Below are 21,856 nucleotides of genomic sequence, written 5' to 3'. Positions count from 1 at the left end.
CATCACTCCAGTTTTTAGATATGTTAAATTTAGCTGTTTTGGTGCCACCTTTTTGTTTATATTCTCCAAGTGTTTCTTGCCAACAAGTTACCGGCAGGGATTTTTGGCCAGGAAAGGGAAAAAAAAAAGACAAGACAGACTGTTAATTTTAAGCGGCAACTGAAGATATTGGAAGAAAGTAAATTTCAAATTCTTAATTGCAACAGTTCCCTCCCCAAACCTCAAGTCTAAAAATTAAGCCTGCCCAATAGGGAAGCCGAAATCCATCATGTGATGTAAGATCCCAATTAAAACGACTCTCATTCTTGAGACCGAGTATTCACAAAAGAGCAAAGACCGCGAATTATTTGCAGAAATTGTCTGGAGAACAATTTTGAATAATGAATACGATGGGGGAAATCGCAGTCACTTTGAATACTTAATGCAACTACAAAAAATCACGAACAATTTGTGAATAGAAAAGAGGTGAAATGACTGGAATAGATCATTTATCACAGTCCTGCCATCATCAGCGATTAGTACGTACGAACGATGCCCCTGTATGGCTGTAAATGCTGCAGAAATTAGCTATAGCGACTGACGGACAGATGGAAGTCATGCTTGGAAATACACCTAATCGAAGAGGCTGTGCTACCACGGCCAAGTAAGGGACCCACATGCCCATGACCTAGTATAAATCAGGGCGAAATAACTCAGGAAACGGGAGGTACAAAGCAACCCCAGGCAGGAGGAAGGGATGCTCGGGGTGACGCAGCCGAGCGGAGAGCAGCTGTAGAGGAAGAGGCGCGTAGCCCTTACACACGCTGGCCAAATCCCAAGAGGCGCTAGTGCAGAGTCACATCGGGGACAAGCTTTGGGACTGCGTGATTGCAGCCGGCAGAAGGGGTTGGAGATACCTGCTCCCCTCTCGTGCATGGCCGGCAAGCAGGGCAACAGCAGGGAAAGGACAAGGCTCCAGGTAGGTCTGGATAAAACATGGGCAGATGCTGCTTCACCAAATGCTGGCTCTGCAATGGGAAATACCATCCCGCTGGCCAGAGACTGCGAACATCCAGACATCTGCAGGGTCTGAAGCCGAGAGCCAGGGCTTCACCAGATCCCACCCTGTCTCACCCACCTCTCCTCAAGGCCTGGGCTGACCCAAACTCTGGCTTCACCCCGAGAGCTGCTCCCATGGCCACCTTTGATGCTCAGAGCGTGCAGGACCAGAGAAGCAGGTGTCTCCCAAAACCTGAACCGTCTTTCTCGCCCGGGAGCCAAACTCCAAGTCTTTGTTAGATTTACTTGATCACAGCACTAAGCTTTGCATTGCATCTACCGGCACGGAGCGTGGAGGCCAAACCCTCACCAGGCTCGCTTTTCTGCCAACGGGGCTCAGCTGGGAGGGAGGAGGAGCTGAAGGGAGAAGACAGGGAGAGTTTGGGGGGCAGGAGTAAGTAAAGAAGGAGAGAGGGTGCTGGAGGACCCTGGGGGCCACAGCAGGGCATGGAGGAGCTGGGAGAAGGCACCAGTACGGGGAAGCTGGGCAGGTGGCTGCAGAGGACGCGGCACAATCGTGACGCAGCTGAGATGGAAGGGAACAAGCATCCCCAAACAGCACTGACGGTAGGGTCCAGCTGTGCCACTTCAATGACACTGTTTTTTCCTCTCTGATGCACAGACTCTCTGCAGACCACCCATCCCAGCAAAGACCCCTTCAGCCCAGGCTGGAGCATCATATGCTGGGAACCGTGGTCCCCGAAGGGTGCTGCCACCCACTTCAGCACGGGCAAAACCTGCTCTTGCAGTCGCTGCCTGCGCTTCCCTGCAGAGCATGCAACTGCCCCCACGCCGGGCAAAGTCTGCAAACACCGCTCAGGCGGGGAGACGCTGGGCCTCTTCCTGCCTGAATACTTGTGTGCAAGGCAGCGCAGTCAACGGTCTGGTAGAGATGGAGCTTTTTTACATCCCAGCCTGGTCAGCTGACATTTATCAGGGTAACAAAAGGTTACAGCCCGATCACAAGACAGGCTGACAATGCATCTTCCCCTTCTGGGGAGGAAAGTCAAGCGCCAAAGTTGTAAAGGGAGTCCAGTCATCTTGTGTCTCTTCTTTTGCCTGCAGTCTGGCATGTGGAGAGATGGTTCCTCTCATCTTCCTTTGAAATGAAAGAGGAAAGGAAAACGCAGAAAATTCTGCATTTTAGGTGCAGGAATTAAAAAAGAATAAATCAAATTCTTCTAATGTTTCAGGTCAAATATCCCCCAAAGCTTCTGTTGTGGTGCTCTAACAAAGCAGAGGCTGGATCTCTTGAATTCACTTGAATTCAGGATGTTTCTATCAATTTGTACCAGCATTTCAAGAAGCCCGGCTGCGTACGTACACGAAAGCCTGGCTGTTATATGCCTGGACTGAGGCACTGAGAGAAGCACTCATGAACTGAGAGTCATTATTTATTATTAACTCACCTGGAATCTGTGATTTCTTACATGTTATTTTGCTACTTGGCTGCAGAGTGAAACAGCTCCTTAAAAAAAATAAAGGAAAAAGAGAATCGTCCACCAGTGCAGGACTCTAGCAGGTCACCAGCAACCTGGATCAAAAGCAATTAAGACTGTCCTGGTGGCTTCAGGGTTTTCTTCTTGTGCCCCTTTATTTACCGCAGATTGCCTCTGTGGCAGCACTAACCAGCCCCCGCAGAGATCGCCCGGCTCCAGCTTCCTGCTTTTCCAGGTTCGGGCAGGCGCTGGGTATTGCATGTGGCTGTTTTCGGAGCGTGCGTGTTTGCTTCATGTGTCCCCGTAGAGCAGAGTCCCCTCGGAAGGCCCTTCCAGGCAGGAAACTGCCGCTGCTCCTGGTCAGGGAATCGCATGGGGAAAACCAGTCGCTCTTTCTTTTAAAAAAGCCTCCGAGTGAGGAGTTTGTTCTGGAGAGATGGAGAACTGCCGAGATCCCACGGGCTCTGCTCCTGCCCGTCCGACGGATTCCCCCCAGCACCCATTTGGCTAGTACGGTGGTTGCCATAATGACTTTTTAGGGATAACGATTTGTTGGGATAACAGCTTGCTGGGATAATGACTTAGGGTGCACAGGGCACTTCTATGCCCCAGGTCTCTTACAGCACTTGCGTGTTATCTTGCTGACTTTGCAGACAGGGAAACCAAGGCACAGAGCTGACTCTGGAGATGGCCGAGGCTTCAGCAGTATCTCCAGTGGCAGCACTCAGGTGCTCCAACGATGCTGCCCACGTGCTACGATATCAGCGTTATCACCCACAACCCAGCTGAACTTCCCCAAGGTTCCCTAGTGAGGGATCTCCTGCAACCCCTCCATCCCCAACTCAGCCGCCACGAGCTGCTGGCTCCCTCTCTCTCGAGCACCCGTTTCTGTCTCTGGCACCCAACGGGCACCTCTCCCGGCAGCCGGGCTCTGCCCCACTGATGCTCAGGGTACCACCTTTCTCCCCAGCGTCCCCAGGAGGACATCACAGCGGGGCTTGTGCATCTCCACCGCAGCTGGTGACAGTGGGGCAGACAATGACATTTGCTGCAGGAGCCTGACATTGAACCCAGCCAGTCAGAACGGCCAGTGTTTTGCTGGCAAGGGTAGCGGCTCTGCTGCGACACCATCAGTGAGGGGACAGGAGAGGGAGGGGAAAGGAAAAAAGCCGAAGCAGCAGCCAGACAGCTGCCTCTTCCTCCTCCTCCTTTTGTGCAGAAATGTGTTTTTGTTTGTCAGTCAAACAGATTGTTTTCTCCTTCTTTGCAGGCCAATTGTTTCTGCTCCTGCAAGATAAGGGATTGAAAAGGGCTGTATTTTTATGGCACTGAATCTAGGCCCTCTGAATTGGAGGGGAGACATCAAGTGGGAGGAGATTCCTGTTCAAACCAACACTCCTCTCCCCAGTTCCACTCTCCAATCCTATTTCCACCCCCATTTTCCTTTTTTCTCCTTCCTTCTCCTGCCTGGAGCTGCCTCTCAGCCTTCTCGCCGTTTAATCTCCGTCTCGCTGGTGGACTTGGGAGGTTTACGCAGCTTCGTCCTCTTTGCACCATCTGCTGAAAAGAATCCGTCTTTTCCCTCGCCGCTCTGTCCGGTGGCTCCTCCTGCCATCCTCCCCCCCAAAAAAGGGGGGAACGGAGCTGGTGCCACCGCACGTGTACGTCCAGATGAACAAAACCCAGGAGGGAGGTTTCCTTTTCTGTGAAGGTTTTGCCCAGAAAACGCCTTGGAGAGCCAGCCCCCAGCATGGGGCAGGAGCAGGAAGCAGAGACGGAGGGAGGAAAATGGTTAATAAGAGCAAGCCCAGGCCAGGATAAGACAGCAGGTTCCTCTCCCGGCTTCCAGAGCAGGCTGCAAGGAGCCTGTTTCCAGCCTTCTTCCTTTCTCTTGTTGGACTCCCCCAAATCCACAAGCCAGATAGGATGCCATGACTCATGGTGATGGAAACGCTGGAGCGGTGACTGCTGAATGATTGTCAGCATCGTATTCACTCCATCGGAGCAGGTCCCCAAGCCAAGGGACCTGAAGAAGGTCCGTGCTTCAGGGACCGTCAGGGCTGGAGGCAACCCCAGCCTTGCAAGCAGTGGGGATGCGTGTATCCCAAGCACGAGTCCTTTGCTTCTGTGCGCTGATCGCATCGTGCTTCGTTGTTCGGCGCTGAGGACCGGAGGGAGGTTTTGCCTCCCTTCCTCAGAGGATGAGAGCCTGGAAGGGGGCAGCGTCGTTCATATCCAACTCATAAGCCTCTCAGAGCTCAGGCTTGAGGACTGAGATTCACTCAATTAATTTTGCTTTGGCAAAAAGTCCATTTTTATTGCTATTTCATGCCTTCAGTATAGATTTTCCCTGCTCGTCTCAAAGGGATAATAAAACCCGACTCGTTCTTTTTATAAAAGTCTCACACTCCCTCTCTCACCAGGCTCTGTGTTCCCCAGCTAGAGATGTAAATTTAAAGGGGAAATGCTGTCATTTAAAACAAAACAAAACCAAAAAAAGCAACTCAGAAAGCCCATCTTTGAGCATATTCCAGCTCTCAAAACTAGGCCGTGCAACCAAAGCAAAAACCAAGCGGCTGCCTTCCCGCAGCAAAGCGGCCTCCACACAGCGATGCCCACCCTTCCGCTGGGGACTGGGGGTGACCGCCAGCCCTAGGAAGCCACTCTCCATCTTGCATGGCTGGCGGTGGCCCTCGGCTTGCTGGGACATGTAGTTTTTGCTGGCTGGGCGCTGGCGAGCGCAGGTGGCGACCACTGCTCGGAGCCGGCTCTTTGCGCTTGGCCGTGACGCCAGCTCCCCAGCGCCTGCACCTGCCTCCCTCCTCCTCCTCCTCCTCCTCCTCCTCCGCACCGGGCCTGGGGTGAAAGCCTCACTGCTGCCAGCCCCGAGCAGCTGTACAAGCCCTCCTGGGGAAAATTCCAAATCTGCACGGTGCTGAATGGTGGGCAGGTGGATTTTGAGTGTGGTTTTGGGCAGGTGGTGGGACAAGACGCCGGCAGGACAATGCTGCTCCCTCCGCCCCAGCTGGGATGCATCCTGCCCAGTCTTCGGAAGGGCTGTAGCTGTGGAGCATCCCTCCGAGAGGTGAAGAAGGGAAAGGGAAACTGCCTTTCCTCTGCCTCATGCCCTGCTGCGGGGGGATAGGATGCGAGCAGAAGCCAAGTCAAGTTGCTGGAAGACTGTCATTAGTGAGTGGCAGCAGTCGCCTGAGGACAGGGTGGGGTCCCCAGCACCGGCAGTTTTCAAGAGCAGGCTAGACCCAGGTATCCGCCTGGCACGGCTGATGCAGCCCACTAGGACGGACTCAAGACGGCTTCCTCCTGCCCTGGCCGCGTGTCTGATTCGGTGACGTGCATAAATCCGCTGTCACCGGGACTCTCCCTGCCTCGGCGGAAACCAGGAGCAAATCCAAAGCAGAGCGAAGCTGCGCGAGGCAAGAGGAGACGTGCGCGCACCAGCCCAGCGCTCAGCCCCGTGCCGCAGCACAGGAACGGACCAGCTGGGAACAGGCCAAGGGGTGACCGCCAAACCCTTCACGTGCAAATATTTCTCCTTCTCCCCATCCTTTTCTCTTTGCCTGCACACCTCAGCTGCCAGGAACTCAAAGTCCTGCCTGCATCTGGCAGGGCAGGCAGCGCCCACGGCAAGAGGAAACCCGCAGCTTGCTCTGTTCCTGCAGGTGTGCCTCCAACCGACAGAAGTTTTAGGGCAACTCGCACTGGGATAGGCAGGAGAGGAAGGATGAGGGTGAGGAAACCCCTGGCGATATACGCACCCTGGCTAACTGACGGCCCGTCACCTCCGGGCTCAGCTTCCCGTGCCCCCGGCGAGGCTGCGGCACGGCTCCATCAGTTAAACCAAAGTTGTGCCGTTTCCTCTGATGGCAGAACAGACTGTCCTTCCCTGCCGCGGGCTGCCAAGCCTGAGGGATGCTACAGAAAATAATTCTGCAGCTCCCCATTTCGGGGGAAATCAGTCAGGGTCCCTAGATTTTCCCGCAGAGCCTTCATGAGACCCGACTCTCCGGGCTGGAAAATCCTTAGCGAGCTGTGACAACCTCTGCAGCTCAGGCAGAGGCAAGAGATGATTAAGACTGGCTGAAATCTCACAGGACTCTGACGTCTGAGAGGCCCCATGCAAGACAGAGAAACACCCCAGGCTGCTCCTTGCAACCCATGACTACCCTCACCTTAGCACGGGCCGAAGGGAGACCGGGGACCGAGCGAGGCCAGGAACCAGGTCACTGCCGCTGGTTTCCAGGCAGCAAAGGTTTGGAAGAGCAGAGGATCATTTAGCAGAGCGACAGTGAAGGTTCAGAGCAGAACCTTCAAATTACACGCTACAGAGCACTTTTCCTGCCTAAAAGGTCTCTGAAATGACTGTGGCGGCTCTGAAACGAAGCACTCTGTATGCAATTGTTCCCTGGGGCTTGCAGAGGAGACAGAGCTGCGAGAGAAGAGGTGGGTCTGCGGTCCCTGGCACGGGCAGCTCCTCATCAGACGAAGATGCACACTTCTTCTGGGCTCCACGGCACAACCGTGCCGCTTCCCTAAATCTCCCCAGCTGTTTCTACCAGTCGTGGCATTTTTTTTTTTAATTTTTTTTTTTTTTATTTCTCACTTCCTGCCTTGAACTTCACGCAGCTCCCGGCCCCAGGCTGCAGAGCTGCTGCTCAGGGTGCGTGTGCCCCCAGCCCGGGCTCTGAGCCCCGTGCGCAGACCCACGCTGAACGCCCCCCCATCATCGCTCTCGCCATGCCTCGAGGCATACCTCAGTTCTGCGGGGAACAGGGAGGGGAGAGCGCTCGGGGGGAATGCGTCCTTTTCTCCATCTCACTTGGCTCCTTCCCATCCTTCTCCAATCCATCCCCCAGCAGCTCGAGGTCCATTTTCATCAGCCAGTGACAGACACCAGGAGATGCGGTCTCAGTGCCTGCTGTGCACCTGACCATGCAGCGCCGGGGCACCACGCACAGCCAACCTCCACCTCGCTCCCCACGAGTCCCCCAACCCTCTCCCACTGACACACGGGTGACAGCACCCACATCCGCAGAGCCACCACGGCGTGGCTCGCCCACCTGGGAGACACGAGCTGCCACCCCGGGGAAGGCAGCTGCACCATCCTGGCAGCTGTGGGGTAGGAGCACTCTGCAAAGTCCCGGCACCCAGCAGAAAACCATTTCTGGACCCTCAAGGAGGCTCCGGCAATGCCCATGAGCTGGGGCAGCTGGAGCTGAGCTGGGGGAGCCCTCTGAAGGTGCTGGAACCACCAGAGATGCCTTCCCTCCGCCTTGCACAGGGCCCTAGGAGCCCTCTCACATGCAAAACCCCCACTGTTGTTTTTGTTCCTCCAAAACATCGCTTTGGGAGGTCACCTGAGGGCAGCCAGCCAGGGCACCGCTCGCAGCCAAGGGGAGAGCAGGCAGGGACCAGTGGCCACAAGAGCTTTTGCAAAGCCGAATTTGCTCATGTCTAAGGGACGGCATCGCGCTCCGTCAAAGGTGGCGGGGAACGAACGCACACCCCAGCAGCTCCCCGCTCTGACGTCAATGAAAACCTCTGGCAGGTCTGCGACGTCAGCCACGACGCTTCGCCACCGGCCGGAGAGCCCTCAGGATGCCGACCCCTGGGCCGGGGGAAGAGGCCGGTCAGCATCTCCGCTGGGATCGCCAGCCATGCGAGCAACCAGCGTGCACAGGCTGCTGTTCCAGCTGCACATTTCCAGGGGGCGGTGGGAATGGGACACACACACACACACACACACACACTGGAATTTAGCTGGAATTTAGCAGCTTAAAATCAGCTGCAGCAGAAGGGCTGGGGGGGGGGGGCCTTCAGAAGCACCAGGTCCCCCCTCCGCATCCCCGGGCTGCCAGCCGGGAGCAGCGCGGCCACCCGCGGGCTGTGCACACCCGTGGGGCCGGGGGGGACCGGGGAGCCCCTCGCTGCCCCTCCGTGACGTCACCGAGCTGTGGCCAGGCTCGCGCTTGGGGGGGTCGAAGCCAGGGCAGGGGGGGGCCGGGCCGGGCCGGGCTGCGGTTGCAAACGCGAGTGCGGTGCGATGGGAGCGCGCGCGGAATGCAGCGCTGGGCAGCGGGGAGGGAGGGAAGGGAAGGGAAGGGAAGGGAAGGGAAGGGAAGGGAAGGGAAGGGAAGGGAAGGGAAGGGAAGGGAAGGGAAGGGAAGGGAAGGGAAGGGAAGGGAAGATGCCGGCAGCGCGGCGGGGACGCGGTGCCACTCCAGCGGCAGCGGGAACGCGAGCGGGCCCGGCGGGAGCTGCGGCTGCAGCCGCCGTTGCGAGGCGAAGCAAGCGGGGCGGTAACGCGAGGCGGCGGGCAGGGCCCCCCGCACGCCGGCCGGGCACCGGGGCTGCGGCCCCCGCCCCGCTCGGCCGGCCCCTCTCCCCCCCCCTCCCCCGCCAGACCACGGCTGTCACCCCCCGCCGCCCTCCCCGGCCCGCCGGCCTCCCGGGGGCCCGCCTCGGCGGCGCGGCCGGCGGGGCAGAACCGGGGCCCCCCCCGGACCCCCCGGACCCTTCTTACCTGGCGGACCGTGCCCCGCTGCGTCTCAGCGGCGGCGCTGGGCGGGGGCGGCCCCGGCGGCCATCCCCGGGCGGCCGCGCCGCTCTCCGCCGCGCCGCGCCGCGCCGTGCGAGCCGCCTCGGCGGTGTCAGCGGGCGGGAGCCCCGCGCGGCGCCGGGAGGGAGGGGAGGAAAGTCGGGGGCATGACCGAGCGCCGTCGGAAGTGCACGCGCGCCCGCCGCCCTGCCCGCGACGGCGGCGACACCTGCCGGCCGCGCCGCGCGCCGCCGGTAACGGGCAGCGCGCGCCGCCGGGAGCAGCGGGCATCGCCGCGGGGAACGGGGCGACGGGCAGCTGCGCACCGCGTACCGGGCACCGGGGACCCCGCGCCAGGCGCTGGGCACGGCACACGGGGCACCGGGCGCCGGCAGCGGGCGTCGTACGGCAGCTGCTGGGCAGCGGGTACCGGGCGCTGCAGGGTGGGCACCGGCCCTGGGTGGAGGGCGCCCCGCTGGGCAGCGCCCGCCGGCCGGGACGCCGGGGCACCGGGAGCTGCACGGCAGGGTGAGGTCCCGGGCGCTGGGCGCCGTGCGCCGGGGACCACACACCGGGTCCCGGGTCTGGATTTGGATCTGCCTCTGGGTCTGGATCTGGATACGCATTTGGATCGGGGTCGGGCCACATGTGGGGCTGCACTTGGATCTGGGTCTGGATTTGGATCTGGATTTGGATCCACATCTGGATTTGCATTTGGAGCTGGATTCAGATCTGGATCTGCATCTGCATCTGAATCTGGAACACACATCCTTCGCAAAGGATAGAGGTGACATGTCCGACCCCCTGCTCTCCGAGCATCCCACGGCAGCCCCAAGGGATGCACAGAGCACCGCCATGTTGAGGGGTGCTCACCCCTCAAGGGTGCTGCCCACTTACCCTGTCCGAGGCGTCTTGGGGAGCCCTGGGGGAAAGCCGGGGTCTGCAGCAGCTGCGGCAGGAACCCTGGCCTCTGAGCCGAGGGGAGGGACAAAATGGCAGCGGTCCCGCTGGCCTTGGCTGTTGCTCAGCGGTGCGTCTGGGGCTGAACGTGCTCCAAGGAGGAGCTGAGGTCAGGGAGGGGGACGAGTGCAGGAAACATATTAAGCGAGGAAAATTGGCTGCAGCCAGCAGTGCTGCCTAATGCTTGCTTGGGATTTTCCTCTCCATCAGGTACCTGGTATAAGCCCTTTGTGTTCAGCGGTTGCAGCTGGTTAACTGCTTGCATCTCAGATGTGCCACTGGCCACGGGCACCCGCTCTGCACCAAGAGGGGTGGCACCCAGGACCCCTCCTTGCTTGTGTCCCTGGTGCTGACACCCGGCTTTGGCCACGACAACGTGTGCAGGTATTTTTAACGGGAAGATTCTCGGCTCCCACAGCCCAGCTGCTAATTTAGAATCCTGTTTTCCTATTAAAATAAAAGCCTCTCTCTTATTCCTGAACGTGAGAGCCAAAGTGAAACTATGAGGAAGTTGCCCTGTTTGCAGAACACGCTGTGAAACGCACAAAGGAAACGAAGCGAAAACAGCATTTTGCACGTTTTTTAGCCTCATTTTAGCTGGGACTTGGAACCACAGAAGGGAAATCGTTTCCAGCAGGATGTGCACAGCGGGGGGGATGCGTCGAGCTGCTGGTGTCCCTTTGGAGCAGGGCCACCTGCCTGCCGAGGGACAGCAACCTCTGCGGGTCCCTGCTTTGTGCCCGAGGGGTGTCAGGTCCCTTGGGGGGTCACAGGGACACGGGCTGGAGCAGCGCATCCCTCACGGGGGCAGCCAGGCGGGGACGGCGGCCGATGGCAGGAAATACCTGCTGCTCCGCCACTTCCCCGGCCAAAGCGAACAAGAAGGAGAGTGTTTGGAGGGCGGCCGCGGCCGCGTGCGGCAGGAGGAGCCTCCAAGGGACACACGGGCCATTGTTCCTTGAGCGCGGGGCGGAAATTCGGATGGACCCGTTGCGTGCCACCCTCCCAGCGCTGCCGGGGGCTGATCCCGGGCTGTGAGCGGGACCCAGGAGCTGCCGAAGCGGATCAGGCCGGGAATGCATCAGACCCCGTGACTGGTGGCGGTGAGACAGCCCCGGTGGGACAGCCCGCTTGAGGAGGCTCTCCTGCTCCTCACAGCTGGAGTGTGGCACATGCCCAGGGACTTTTAGCCTTTCCAGAGCTCTTACTGATATTTGTCATGGCCTTGCTGCCTGTCTGTTCGCGCTCCCGCCAGCGCCCTGCAGCAGCCTCACAGTCATCTGGAAAGACGTTTAATATGGTCTGGTTTTGATCTGTGCTTTGCCATTTCTTTAAGCGCTCCCTGGTGTTTTCCTTTCGCTTGTACAGCGCCTTTTACCACCAACACTCCCCCATTTCTTTAAAAAGGAAGAAAAAGACTTGCAGAATATGCCTAGCCTTGCAAATCCCTAATTACCCTTTGCACGTCCTAGCAAACAGGCTTCCCTTTGAGCAGCGCTGCTGTCAGCAGGGAAGGGCTGCAGGCTCTCCCCGAAGCGGCCGATAACGCTGGTCCTCCCCGCTGCCCTCGCATGGAGGGCAAAGAGGGGTTTTTCTCGCTGCTCCCACCCGAGCTCCCAGCCAGCTCCGCTCTCCTTCCCCCCGCACCCATCCCCGCACCAGCTTGCAGATCTGAAGAGGTTTTTTGGGAGGGAGGCTGCAAAAGGGGGGAGAGAAGAGAACATGCTGCTCTCCTTCCTGGCCTCGGCGCTTTGCCCTTTCTCAGGAACCGGCCAGATTGTTTCCATTAGGAGAAGCTGAGGATCCAAGTATTTGTCAATGGGCAGGAGAAGATTTGCTGATCGTAACTGCCATTCTCTAGAATAACGTTGAGCGAGGTGCTTGGCGTGTAACCATCCTTTTATGGTAAAATTAGGGATAAACGCTCAGTGGATTTGCATTTGAAGTTGATTGATATGTGGCATTAATGCACGCGGAGATAATTTTGTATTTTGAGATTGCTGAGCAAGGAATAATTTTTATTTTGGGTCAAAGATAAGGGCATTGTGTTGAGATGAAATATGCAGGGTTTTTGATCTGTGTCACAGGCGGTGCATTTCTCTTTGCTGGGTAAGGTGATGGCAGGCCTGCATTAGCCATTCCTGCCCTTGCTTTTAAGTGCTTTGGGTCTGTGCCCGATGCAAGGAGTAATCCCCTGCTGTTGCTTAACGCCAGGACGCAGTTCCAACTTTTTGAGCTTTGGAGTTTCCCATTTAAAAAAAAAAAAAAAGAAGAAACCTCTGTTTTGTTTTATTTGTTTATTTTTGTGCAGGCAGAAGGCTGTGCCACTGAGAAACATTAACTAAATAGAGCGGCGCGGCTTGATGGTTACAAGAAAGGTGCGGGCAGAGAATTGACAAGCCAGCAATGCCTTTCAAACCCACCTCTGGCAACCTGGACTGAAGCCATTGGCAGCACCTCAGCCCTCCCAGCTGCTCCGTGCCAGTCCCTGCCCTCGCGCCAGCCCTCGTGGCACATCCCAGGTCAGGCGGCACGGCCGGTGTCGCACTGGGAGGTGCACAGGGCTGTTGGGCCCCTTGTGTTGCTTGACCTCTCGGCGTTGCTGCATGCTGAATGTAATCAGGCTTTCGGGAAGCTGAAGCCTGGGGTATGTCCACCTCAGCCAGGCATCTCTTCCCTTTGCAGTAAGGACATGGGCTCAGCCCCCTTGGGGACTTGGTGGTGGAGGAGAGGGGCTCCTCTTTGGGTCCCCAAGCCACAAGGGCCAAGGAGCTGGGGGCTGCTTTGCTAAATGCATCAGCACAGGGTATCACCTCTGGACACAAGAGATCATCCACCCACCCACCCATCCTTCCATCCATCCATCCATCCACCCTCCATCTCCCAGAGAAGGCTCCAGGAGGGTGGCTTCCAGCTGGAGCATGTGGGCTGTTTCAGCAGGGGCAGGCAGCAGGAGGTGATGCCATTCATGGGGTAAAGGGAGGTCTAACGAGAAGGAACCATGCAGACATTAATTAGGCAGGCAGTGAGATCCTCAGGTGCAGATAACTCAGCAAAAGCACCAGGCCATTTGCATGCAGGAGATCGCAAGCAATCATGTCCTAGAGATATGAAGTGTCATCCCTTAGCATCCCTCAGCATCCCTCAGCATCCCTCCTTGCCCCTTTGGTTGGGTCCCAGAGCCACCGCAGTCGGCGGGGCAGGGGCTGGTGGCGGAGGGGCTGCGTGGCAAACCCCCTCCTCCACCTCCAAAGAAGGTCATGGGAGGAAAAAAGAAAGGGGAAGGAGGAGGGAGCAGAGCTGAGGAGCAAAATAAGCTGTGCTACAAAGCGCCCCGAGCAGTCACTTGTGCTTGAGGCCATCCCTGCTGTGTGGCCAAGTGGCTTTTTCCAGGCCTGGCAGGAGAAGCCTGTAGGGGTGGGAAGGGGGACGGGGGCGAGGGAAGGAGGGAGACGGCCCCGGCCAAGCCAATGTGCATTCGAGCCTCGATAGGTTTCAGAGGCTGCGGTGTGTTTTGGGGATGAAAGCTGCCCTGGGGCCCCTCCCAGCGAGCAGCAGCGCTGCAAGTAAGCTGCGGGCATCACGTTTGTCTGGCTGGCGACTTCCTTGTTATGCTGTAAAAGGTATTAAAAAAAAAAAAAAAAAAAGGGAAAACGTACAACAACAAAAAATATAGCGCCAGCCCCCCTCCACCCCCCGTCTCCACCACTCAACAGCAACCAAGAAAGGCAAGATCTTTCATAAGCCCGGAAGATGTCACCATAGAAACAGAAATCAGACCCACTCCAAGGATCCTGCCACCTGGGAAGGCGATAAAATGTTTTCTATCGATTGCTGTCGGGAAAGTCACTGCTGATAAGCCATCCGAGGAGAAATGGAGCGGGGATGCAGGGACGTGGGAGCTCTTCAAATAAGCCTCCAGATGGTCCTTCGGCTGCCCCTGAGCGGCGGTCGGGGGCCGAGGGACCCCGGGCTCGCTGGGGGCAGCTGCTCTGCCCCGGGCTGGTGCCAGCGTGTGTGTGCAGAAGAGGAGGTGTGAGTGTTTCGTGCCTTTGGTGTGGCAACGTGTGCGTGCCCTGGCTGTCCTAAGTATGAAGTGGAAAGCCTGCTGTCTGTTTTACCGTTTGCTTTTGCAGCAGAGCAGCTGTTCCTGGCAAAAATGCGCCGTGTCGGGGCGGCTGGCGGAGGCAGCTGAACTTTCCCTTGGCTCCTGGCATGGCATCGCCAGGGTTTGGCATCCCCCTGCCTCCCCTTGGTACCAGCAGCGCTAAACCCCGTGGTGCAGGAGGTGCCCACCAGCCTTGTGCCCTCACGGGACTCAGGTCCCTGGTCCCCATTTGCACGCAGGCGGCTGCTCCGCAGCTGGGAGCATCCCTGTGGCTGCAGCACTGGCCGGGAGGTACAGGATCTTCCCGGCGGTTCTTCCCAGGGCGCCGCACAGTGCTGGGGCCTGGCTTGCGCGCCCTTTGAAGAGACGGAAAATCCTATTATCTGCTCGTTCTTCTCACAGTGTGAATCCTCAGAGCATTCAGCAGCAGCTGAGTGTGGTCTGCTGCCTGCAGCCTCGCGCTGCCTCTGCTCCCACCCACGCAGGAAGGTCTCCAGGTCACCACGGACGGGCATCGCCTTCACATCCCAAGCCCCCAGTCCGTGCCAGAGCTCAGGGACACAGGTCTCCCTGCAATCCCATTTGCAGCATCCAGCAGTGGGGTGCAAGGGTGGGGTGTGCAGGGAAGCAGGCTGGGGGGCTGTGGGCTGATCTCACCCCTCCGTGGGGAGCTGAAGCTGCCGCCGCAGCCTGCAAAGCCTCACGTCATTAGGGCTGGGAAGGTGGTAACCCATCTTGCGTGCTCCATCCCCGCGCCATCTTTGCTGCCAGTAATTGGCAGCAATAAAAGAGGCAGTTAATCCAGGCCAGCGTGGGACGCAGGCACATTGATGTCTGTGGTGAAAGGCACTCTGGAAAGGAGGAGCTGGGGAAGAATATGCTCCTGGGCACAATTTGCAGCCCTGGAGAGCTGGTTGGATGCCACGGGGAGCATTTGCTGGGGATTTTGTTAATGATGCAGGCACAGCCTTCCCAGCTTGGCCTGTGCTAAAGCCCTGGCTCATGCAAGCTGAGGCTGTTTGGCTTGAACTTAGACCAGCTGCTTTCCACTAGCTGGTGGATTTGTGTCTTGTTACTGGGTGGCTCCGTGCGGGAGATGAACAAAGGAGCAGCGAGTGTGAGATTTCACCTTGGAGGGGGTTTTTTTTGGAGGAAGAAGGAAGGGTTAAACTGGGCCTTGTTACTCAGTTATTTTAGGATGGTAGTACTGAGGATTTCTCTGCGCATGGGAAGATGGAATTTAATCAATATTGACAAGAGCCATTCACCAAAACAGGCTCATTCGCTAATGAAAGCCAGACCTGGTGACTCCCTGGGGAAGGACGGCTTTGGGAAAGAGGGGAAGGAGGCACTGGGAAAGCCAGGGCTCCCTCTCCCATGCGGCTGGTCCTTATGAAACCAGGCTGCATTTGGGGTTGATTTTCCCAGCGTGGAAAGGCTTTGGCTTGTTTGCCTTATAGGTGCAGGATGCCCAGACCGGCCCCTGTGGCAGCAAAGCAACAGCCCCATCCCTGCCTGGGGACCTGGGTCCATGTTACCCCCCAGGCACCGATGTCCCACTGTCAGCAGAGGCTGGGATGCGTGCGATGACAGCAAAGCCAGCCCCGCAGCGGTGTTGTGGCATGCAGCACAGCGGGGCAGGACGGCGGTGCAGGGCTTTGCCCTCCAGCTCAGACCACAGCCAGGGGTCCCGGCGCAGTGAAATCGCCTTCCTTGAGCAGAGATGTTTCCATCCAAGCTGTGTAATCTGTTGGGTTTTGTAGCACCTATTTAACTCAAACACCCACCGAGGTGGTGGGAGAAGAATGTTTTTGTCAGAGATTTGTATTTTCCCCTCTATCCTTGCAATTAAAAGCAGCAAATAGCCAAGACACCTCCGAGATCAGCCCCCTCAGACAACATAGCACATGGAGAAGAAACCTAATTTCTGTGCTTGGCAGCTGGTATTTCCATCACTGCCGGCTCTGTGCCCTGGAGCCGAGCTCACTATCGCACAGCACTGGGGGCTGCCCAAAACCCCACGAGCACAGCTGGGGGCTCAGGCATCACCCGGGGGCAGCTGGGGCTGCCGGACCAGGACCTGCCTGGGGATTTCCCTGGCATGCAGGGGATGGCCACCAGGCTGAGCCAAGGCCAGTTGGCAAGTGTGACCTTGCAGGCACTCAATTGCCTGCAGCTGCCTCCTGGCCTCCAAAATCACTAGTCTGGGCTTGTTGGGTTGTAAGCTTGACTCCGAGATTTAGGGTCTGACAAAAAGTTCAGCTGTTTACCTCCTGTGTGTCCCCAGCTTCCTGGAAAGCCATGGAAGACGTTGAGCCTGGGTGTCCTCCTGCTCCATCGCAGCATCGGTGCAGCACAGTGACCCATCCCTGCCGTGGCAAGGGGTCGGCCTAATTTGTTGGGCACTTTTTTTACCTTCTAAAAGGCAGCATCGTGGCCCCCAGCCTTCTGGTGCGGCTGCGGGGCTGCTCCCAGAGCGGGGGGGCTGAGCAGGATGTAATTGGAAAGAAGGAAGATTTTGATCCCCTGCCAAGCTTGCACAATCCTGTCCAAGTTCACACTAGCAGATAATGAGCTTTAATGAGCAGGCCACGCTAATTGGTAAGTGATCCCAGCACCGTCTGTGGCAGAGGCGAGGGAAGAGCAGTGGCAGCTCCAGGCGAGGAAGGGGCCAGGGCTGTGCAGCCCACGGCGCTCCGGAGGGCAGGGGCTGCCAGAGCCAGGGATGCCTGGAGCAAGGGCTGGAGCTGCCCTGGACGGGGCAGGGGGGCTGCCTGCTGGGCTGCCAGTGGGGACTGCAAGCAGGACTGTGAGCGGCGTTTGCAAGTAGGACCACAAGTGGGGTTTGCAAGAGCAAATGGTGCCCGGGGGGCAAAAAGAGCCACGGGACTAGCCATGCCTCTTGCTCCCGAGCTCTTTAGCAGGTGAGCAATGGGGCGCAGGGAGATGGAGGCTTTTGCACTGCAGGGTGATGAGTGGCCAGAGGCCAGTTTGCACCCTCAGCCCTTGAACCCAGAGCAGGGCAGGGTGGGCCCGGGTGGCCAGCCTGAGCGGGCAGACGTATGCCGCTGCCAAGGCAGTCCTAATCGGAGATCATTGTAAATTCCCCTCTCAAATGGAGTGGAAAATTGCTATTAAGCTAATATAACATCGCGGGGGAAGGACATTCTGCCACTGTGGTCTCCAGGGAATCAGGCCGTAATGAGGGGAAGGAGCAGGAGATGACAGCAGCCAGTGTGCTCGCGGCGGTGGGAGCACAGACCAGCTCAGGACCACCCAGCCCTGCTTTGTTGTGCCCTGCCTTGGTTTCCCCATGTGGCCAAGGGACAGTAAGCTCTGCTCCAGCAGCCAGGAGACTCTGGGAAGTGGTGGAAGGGCTTATTTGCCATCGACCCACTGTACAGTCTGGGGAAACTGAGGCACGGGAGAGCTTGCCAGAGTCACCCAGGAGATCAAGGAGCAGCAGGATCCTGCATCCCCTGGATGCCTCCATGCCACGTTCCCTAGGAAAAAGGTGTACGAGGCACCTTGTTTAAATTGAAATGTGTCCAGGAGGGCAGCTGGAGCCAGGGGTCACCCAAACTCCAGGCTTTGGAGTGCCTGTGCCAGCTGGTCAGCAGGAGCTGGGGAGCAGCACGGGCTGGGGGCATTGCTGCAGGGGGCCACCTTGGTTGATGTTGGAATAGACAAATACGGCTGATGCGGGCAGTGCCTGGGGAGTGCAGGGCTGGCAGGGTGTTACGCAGCAGCGAAGGCAGCGGGGTGAGGTCTGCCAGCACCCCAAGGGACAGGGCAGGGGGGTGGAGGAGCATCAGTCCCATCGGGCCCATTAGCAGTAATTAGCAGGGCCATCATTAGATGGGACCACCCACACGCAGGGAAGGCTGGGCTCTGCCTGGGAGAGCTCAGGCACCCCAGGGTGTGAGCGAAAGCCTGGGAACCCTCCAAGGAGTAGAGGGGTGGCCTGTCCCTGACCACAGGCACTCTGCCAGGTCCCTGTAGCAGCCGTGCTGCCTTCCCAACACTAAGTGGCAGCCTCTGCCCGGCTTTGGGGCAGCCCCTGGCAGCGCCCAGGCAGCAGGGCCTGGGCAGCAGCATCCTTAGGGGGGGAGCTGCAGCATGCTCTGGGTCCCAGAACTCCCAACCTGGCTGATACCTGCCTGGGTGCAGACCACGCTGGGGGTCCTGCCAGGGGATGTCCTCACCCAGACACAGCCATGGGTGTCAGGCTGAGCCCCACTCGGGGTCACATCAGGTCAACGCTGCCTGCTAGGAGGGAGATAAGAAGCAGGGTTGGCAGCTGTTGGTACCATCTGCTGAATTAGAATCACAATGCACTAAACAAACAGTGTCTTGGGATAAAAACGTGCTGCTTAAGGCAGGGAGGTATTTCTGCTGCAGGTATTGCTATGACCTGGTAACCCAGTGCGGGGATTTGCAGTGCTATAAAGAAGCGCAGGGATATAAATGAGTCCTGGGAGTTGTATCCTGCCTGTCTGCATGTCTGTGTGTCTGTGCCTATGGAAGCACATTGGGTCTTTTGCTGTATAAAGTGCTGATGCTTTGGGGAAGTGCTGCTCTGGATTTTCTGCAGCACAGAATGAGGGGGGAAAAAATATCAAATTACCATTGTGGGATTTGGTGGAAGCCACCAGTTCAGCTCAGCGTGAGATCAAAGAGATGGGCAGTGTTACACCGGGGCAGCCCTTGCTCGCTCCCAGGCGTTGCCCTTGGCATGACACCAAATTTTATCCTTGGGAATCATGCCCAGCCTGCCAAGATACTCCTGTGCAGAGCAGAAACCCTCACTCCCACACTGAGCTGCCACTGGTCCCACAGCCAGTCCTGCACCATCGGGGCACAAAATGCCACATGGGAGGTTGGGATCTCCTCAGCCCTGGTCTACCCCAGCACGTGCAGGTAATACAGTCCTGCATAGACCTTATAAAATGGACATAGCAGGCTGTATTATATATGCATCTCAACTCTGTAGTCATCTAGAGGGGTAAATGCAACCTGCAGGGCTGCAGGCAGTTTTTTCCCCTAGGCTGGGGACAGGTACAGCTGACGGTCACTCGAAGATGTGGTGGCTTTCGGCAGCACACAGGTCTCAGCCATCGCTGCTCCCTGGAGCCAGCACCACCGCTTTGCAGCTGCAAATGCCGATAAAGCATGGCCCAGCTCGCCAGCCGCCAGCTCCCGCGCATGTAAGCCCCTCGGTGCCGATGCTTTGTCACAGCTAAGCGCTCACGCCGGGTTTAACACAGCCCAGTCGGCTGGCACGCATTCCACTCCACATTTATCCCTTCCAATTTTGGAACAACCAGCCGCTCATAACCATTCGCCCTACTGCAAACAGCCCGGGACTGAGCTTGGTGCCTGCTCACCCCGTCCTGTGCCACCCACACTTGGGAAGGCTGCGTCTCCTGCAAACTAAACGAGATACATGCTAAACCCCCTCAAAATCCTCGAGAAACCCAGCCTCCAGCAGGCCTGGGAGGTCTCCAGGGAGGTCTCTTCTCCCTGGTATCCAGTGATAGCACTCGTGGGAATGGTTCAAAGCTGCACCGGGGGAGGTTTAGACTGGACATGAGGAAGCATTTCTTTACTGAGAGGGTTCCAGTGTTTGACCAACACTGGAACAGGCTTCCTAGAGAGGTGGTCGATGCCCCAAGCCTGTCAGTGTTTAAGAGGTATTTGGACAATGTCCTTAACAACATGCTTTAACTTTTGGTCAGCCCTGAAGCGGTCAGGCAGTTGGATGAGATGATCATTTTAGGTCCCTTCCAACTGAAAATATTCTATTCTGTTCTAAATTTTGAAATTCATTCCCACAGACACTCTAAAACCTCTTTGGCTTTGCATATCTCCTCATCCCCATGCCCAAGCTTGGGCTGTGGAGTTATTTCCATCGCTGCCGGGCGATTTGTGGCCGCCTGCCACCGCTCAGAGGACAGGGATGCTCAGATGAACCATCCAGCATCCCCCCCACCCCAGTGTAAATCAGCACAACACTGCTGATTTCAGCGGGGCTGATTTACACCGGCAGAATGATGCTCCAAAGTACAGCCATGATTTAGCAATCCCATTAGGACCTTGCCACTTCTGCAGAAGAGGCACAGCAGGTCGGTTTATCTTCTCCTCCCGGAGAGAAAGATGCAGCGATGAGCGGTGACGGCGCTGGCAGCCGGCTGTGCCTCCACTCCTGGCCAGCTCCGTCAGGATCGGTGCTCCGAGAGCATGGCTTCATCCCAGGAAGGTAAAACCTCCTCTGTGATTTATAGCAGGCAGGAGAAGCCAGTCCCATCTGCTACCCGAGGCACCTACTCTCTCTTTTTTTTTTTTTTGAAAGCATGAAAGCCAACTGTGAGAAACAACAGAGCTGCAGGAAAAGTGCCTTTCAAGGGCATGGTTCTTGGGGAGGCAAAAGCTGCAAGGCAGTGGGAGCTGACTTTACCTCCATGGGAGCCCTGGAGAAGATGAGCATCATTTTGCAATAGGAGAGTGAGGCAGACAAGCCAAAAAAGTCACCCAGAAAAAAGAAAATCTCTTATCTGTGCTCTCTCATCCTCATTTCCTGACCCTTACTCTGAGCCCCCTACATGCTAAAGGCGTTTTACCCTACGTGATGCTCTGCAGCTGGTGCTTATGCACACAAGCAGAGCACAGCCACGCAAATCACCCCTCAGCCAGGCTAACAAATGACTAAACAACTGCAAAGGCACTTTGCAGCATCATTTTTTCAACAGATTTAGCAGCAGACTGACTTTTACGGTGCAGCTCTCCCTTCAGTCGCTTTATCCAACCTCCATAATGTACCACCCCCTCAAGAAAAAGAGGAAAGCAGTTAAAAGACAGGCCATTTCAGAGAAACAGCACCCACATACAAAATGGCTCCTTGAGGGCTGCTGCAGCCCTCCATGCTCTGATTTAAAGGCCAAGCAATTAGCGCAGCAAGCTGGGAAAGCACTTACAGTAGTGCTCAGGCAGGAGGTTTGCTGCTATTTTGGGGTGCTGAGGCTGGGAGCAGGAGCTGAGCAGCCAGCGCTCAGCTCAATGTGGGGGTCAGGGGGAGGTTTGCAGGTCCCACCAGTGGGAAGGGCTTGCTGAAGATGAGGAAGACCTCCCTGGAGGATGCAGCTGGGGGAAATGAGCATCAGCTGCAGCTCCTGGGCTGGATGCTGAGTGGCCTGGTTGAAGGAGCACCTGGAAAATGTCTGGGTGCAGGGTGGCTTGGGCCGACACAGATAACACCAGCCCAGTGAGCAGAACAGTGTTAAACTTCCCGCAGGCAAAACCTGTCTCTCATCTGGCTTGGCTGGCTTTCCACCCCTGCACTGTTCATCTCAGTGGTGGCCTCAACATTGTGAGCTGCTCCATGCATTTTTGGGGGAAGGCTGCACTGCATTACTCCAGCAAACAGTGGGGTCCCAATCAAGCACAGCCTTTCCCATCCCACCTGGGCACCCCTAAAGGCTGGTTTACTTTCTCATGGCACCATCACTGCCAGGAGCAGCACATCTTGCACGTCTTCCCTTGCTTCTTGCAACATCACCAGTGTGCCCCATCCTCGTCCCTGGAGGCAGGGGACCCATAGGGCCACCCCTTCCCCACCACTGCTCAGCTCACAGCTGAACAAGAGCTGCTCAGGGGCAGCTGATGGGGGGAAAGGAGGTTTTAACCCAAGATTGACTTCAGGGAAAAAGGCTTTCCTGCGTAAATGTTAATTGAGATTAATTGAACCACAGGGAAATG

The 21,856-nt window shown here is 57.3% G+C and overlaps 1 protein-coding gene across 3 annotated transcripts in view; it reads right to left on the bottom strand.

Moving 5' to 3' along the window:
- The window catches only part of RAI1 (retinoic acid induced 1), a 77,814-nt gene extending 68,664 nt beyond the window's left edge, over positions 1 to 9,150 (bottom strand). For 2 of the 3 annotated variants that reach the window (XM_087731651.1, XM_087731652.1), the window contains exon 1: positions 9,019 to 9,150. The gene's annotated coding sequence lies outside the window, so the exon portion shown is untranslated. The remainder of the gene's footprint in view (positions 1 to 9,018) is intronic. The other variant, XM_087731650.1, reaches the window with a different exon arrangement.
- Between the last annotated feature and the right edge of the window lie 12,706 nt (positions 9,151 to 21,856).

The sequence above is a fragment of the Nipponia nippon genome, unplaced genomic scaffold, assembly GCF_047370975.1.
Source record: "Nipponia nippon isolate SJK-2023a ecotype South Korea unplaced genomic scaffold, ASM4737097v1 scaffold_5, whole genome shotgun sequence".
In the NCBI taxonomy this organism is placed as follows: Eukaryota; Metazoa; Chordata; class Aves; order Pelecaniformes; family Threskiornithidae; genus Nipponia; species Nipponia nippon.
Note: the sequence above shows the minus strand (reverse complement) of the source record. Positions and strands in the feature narration are given on the sequence as shown.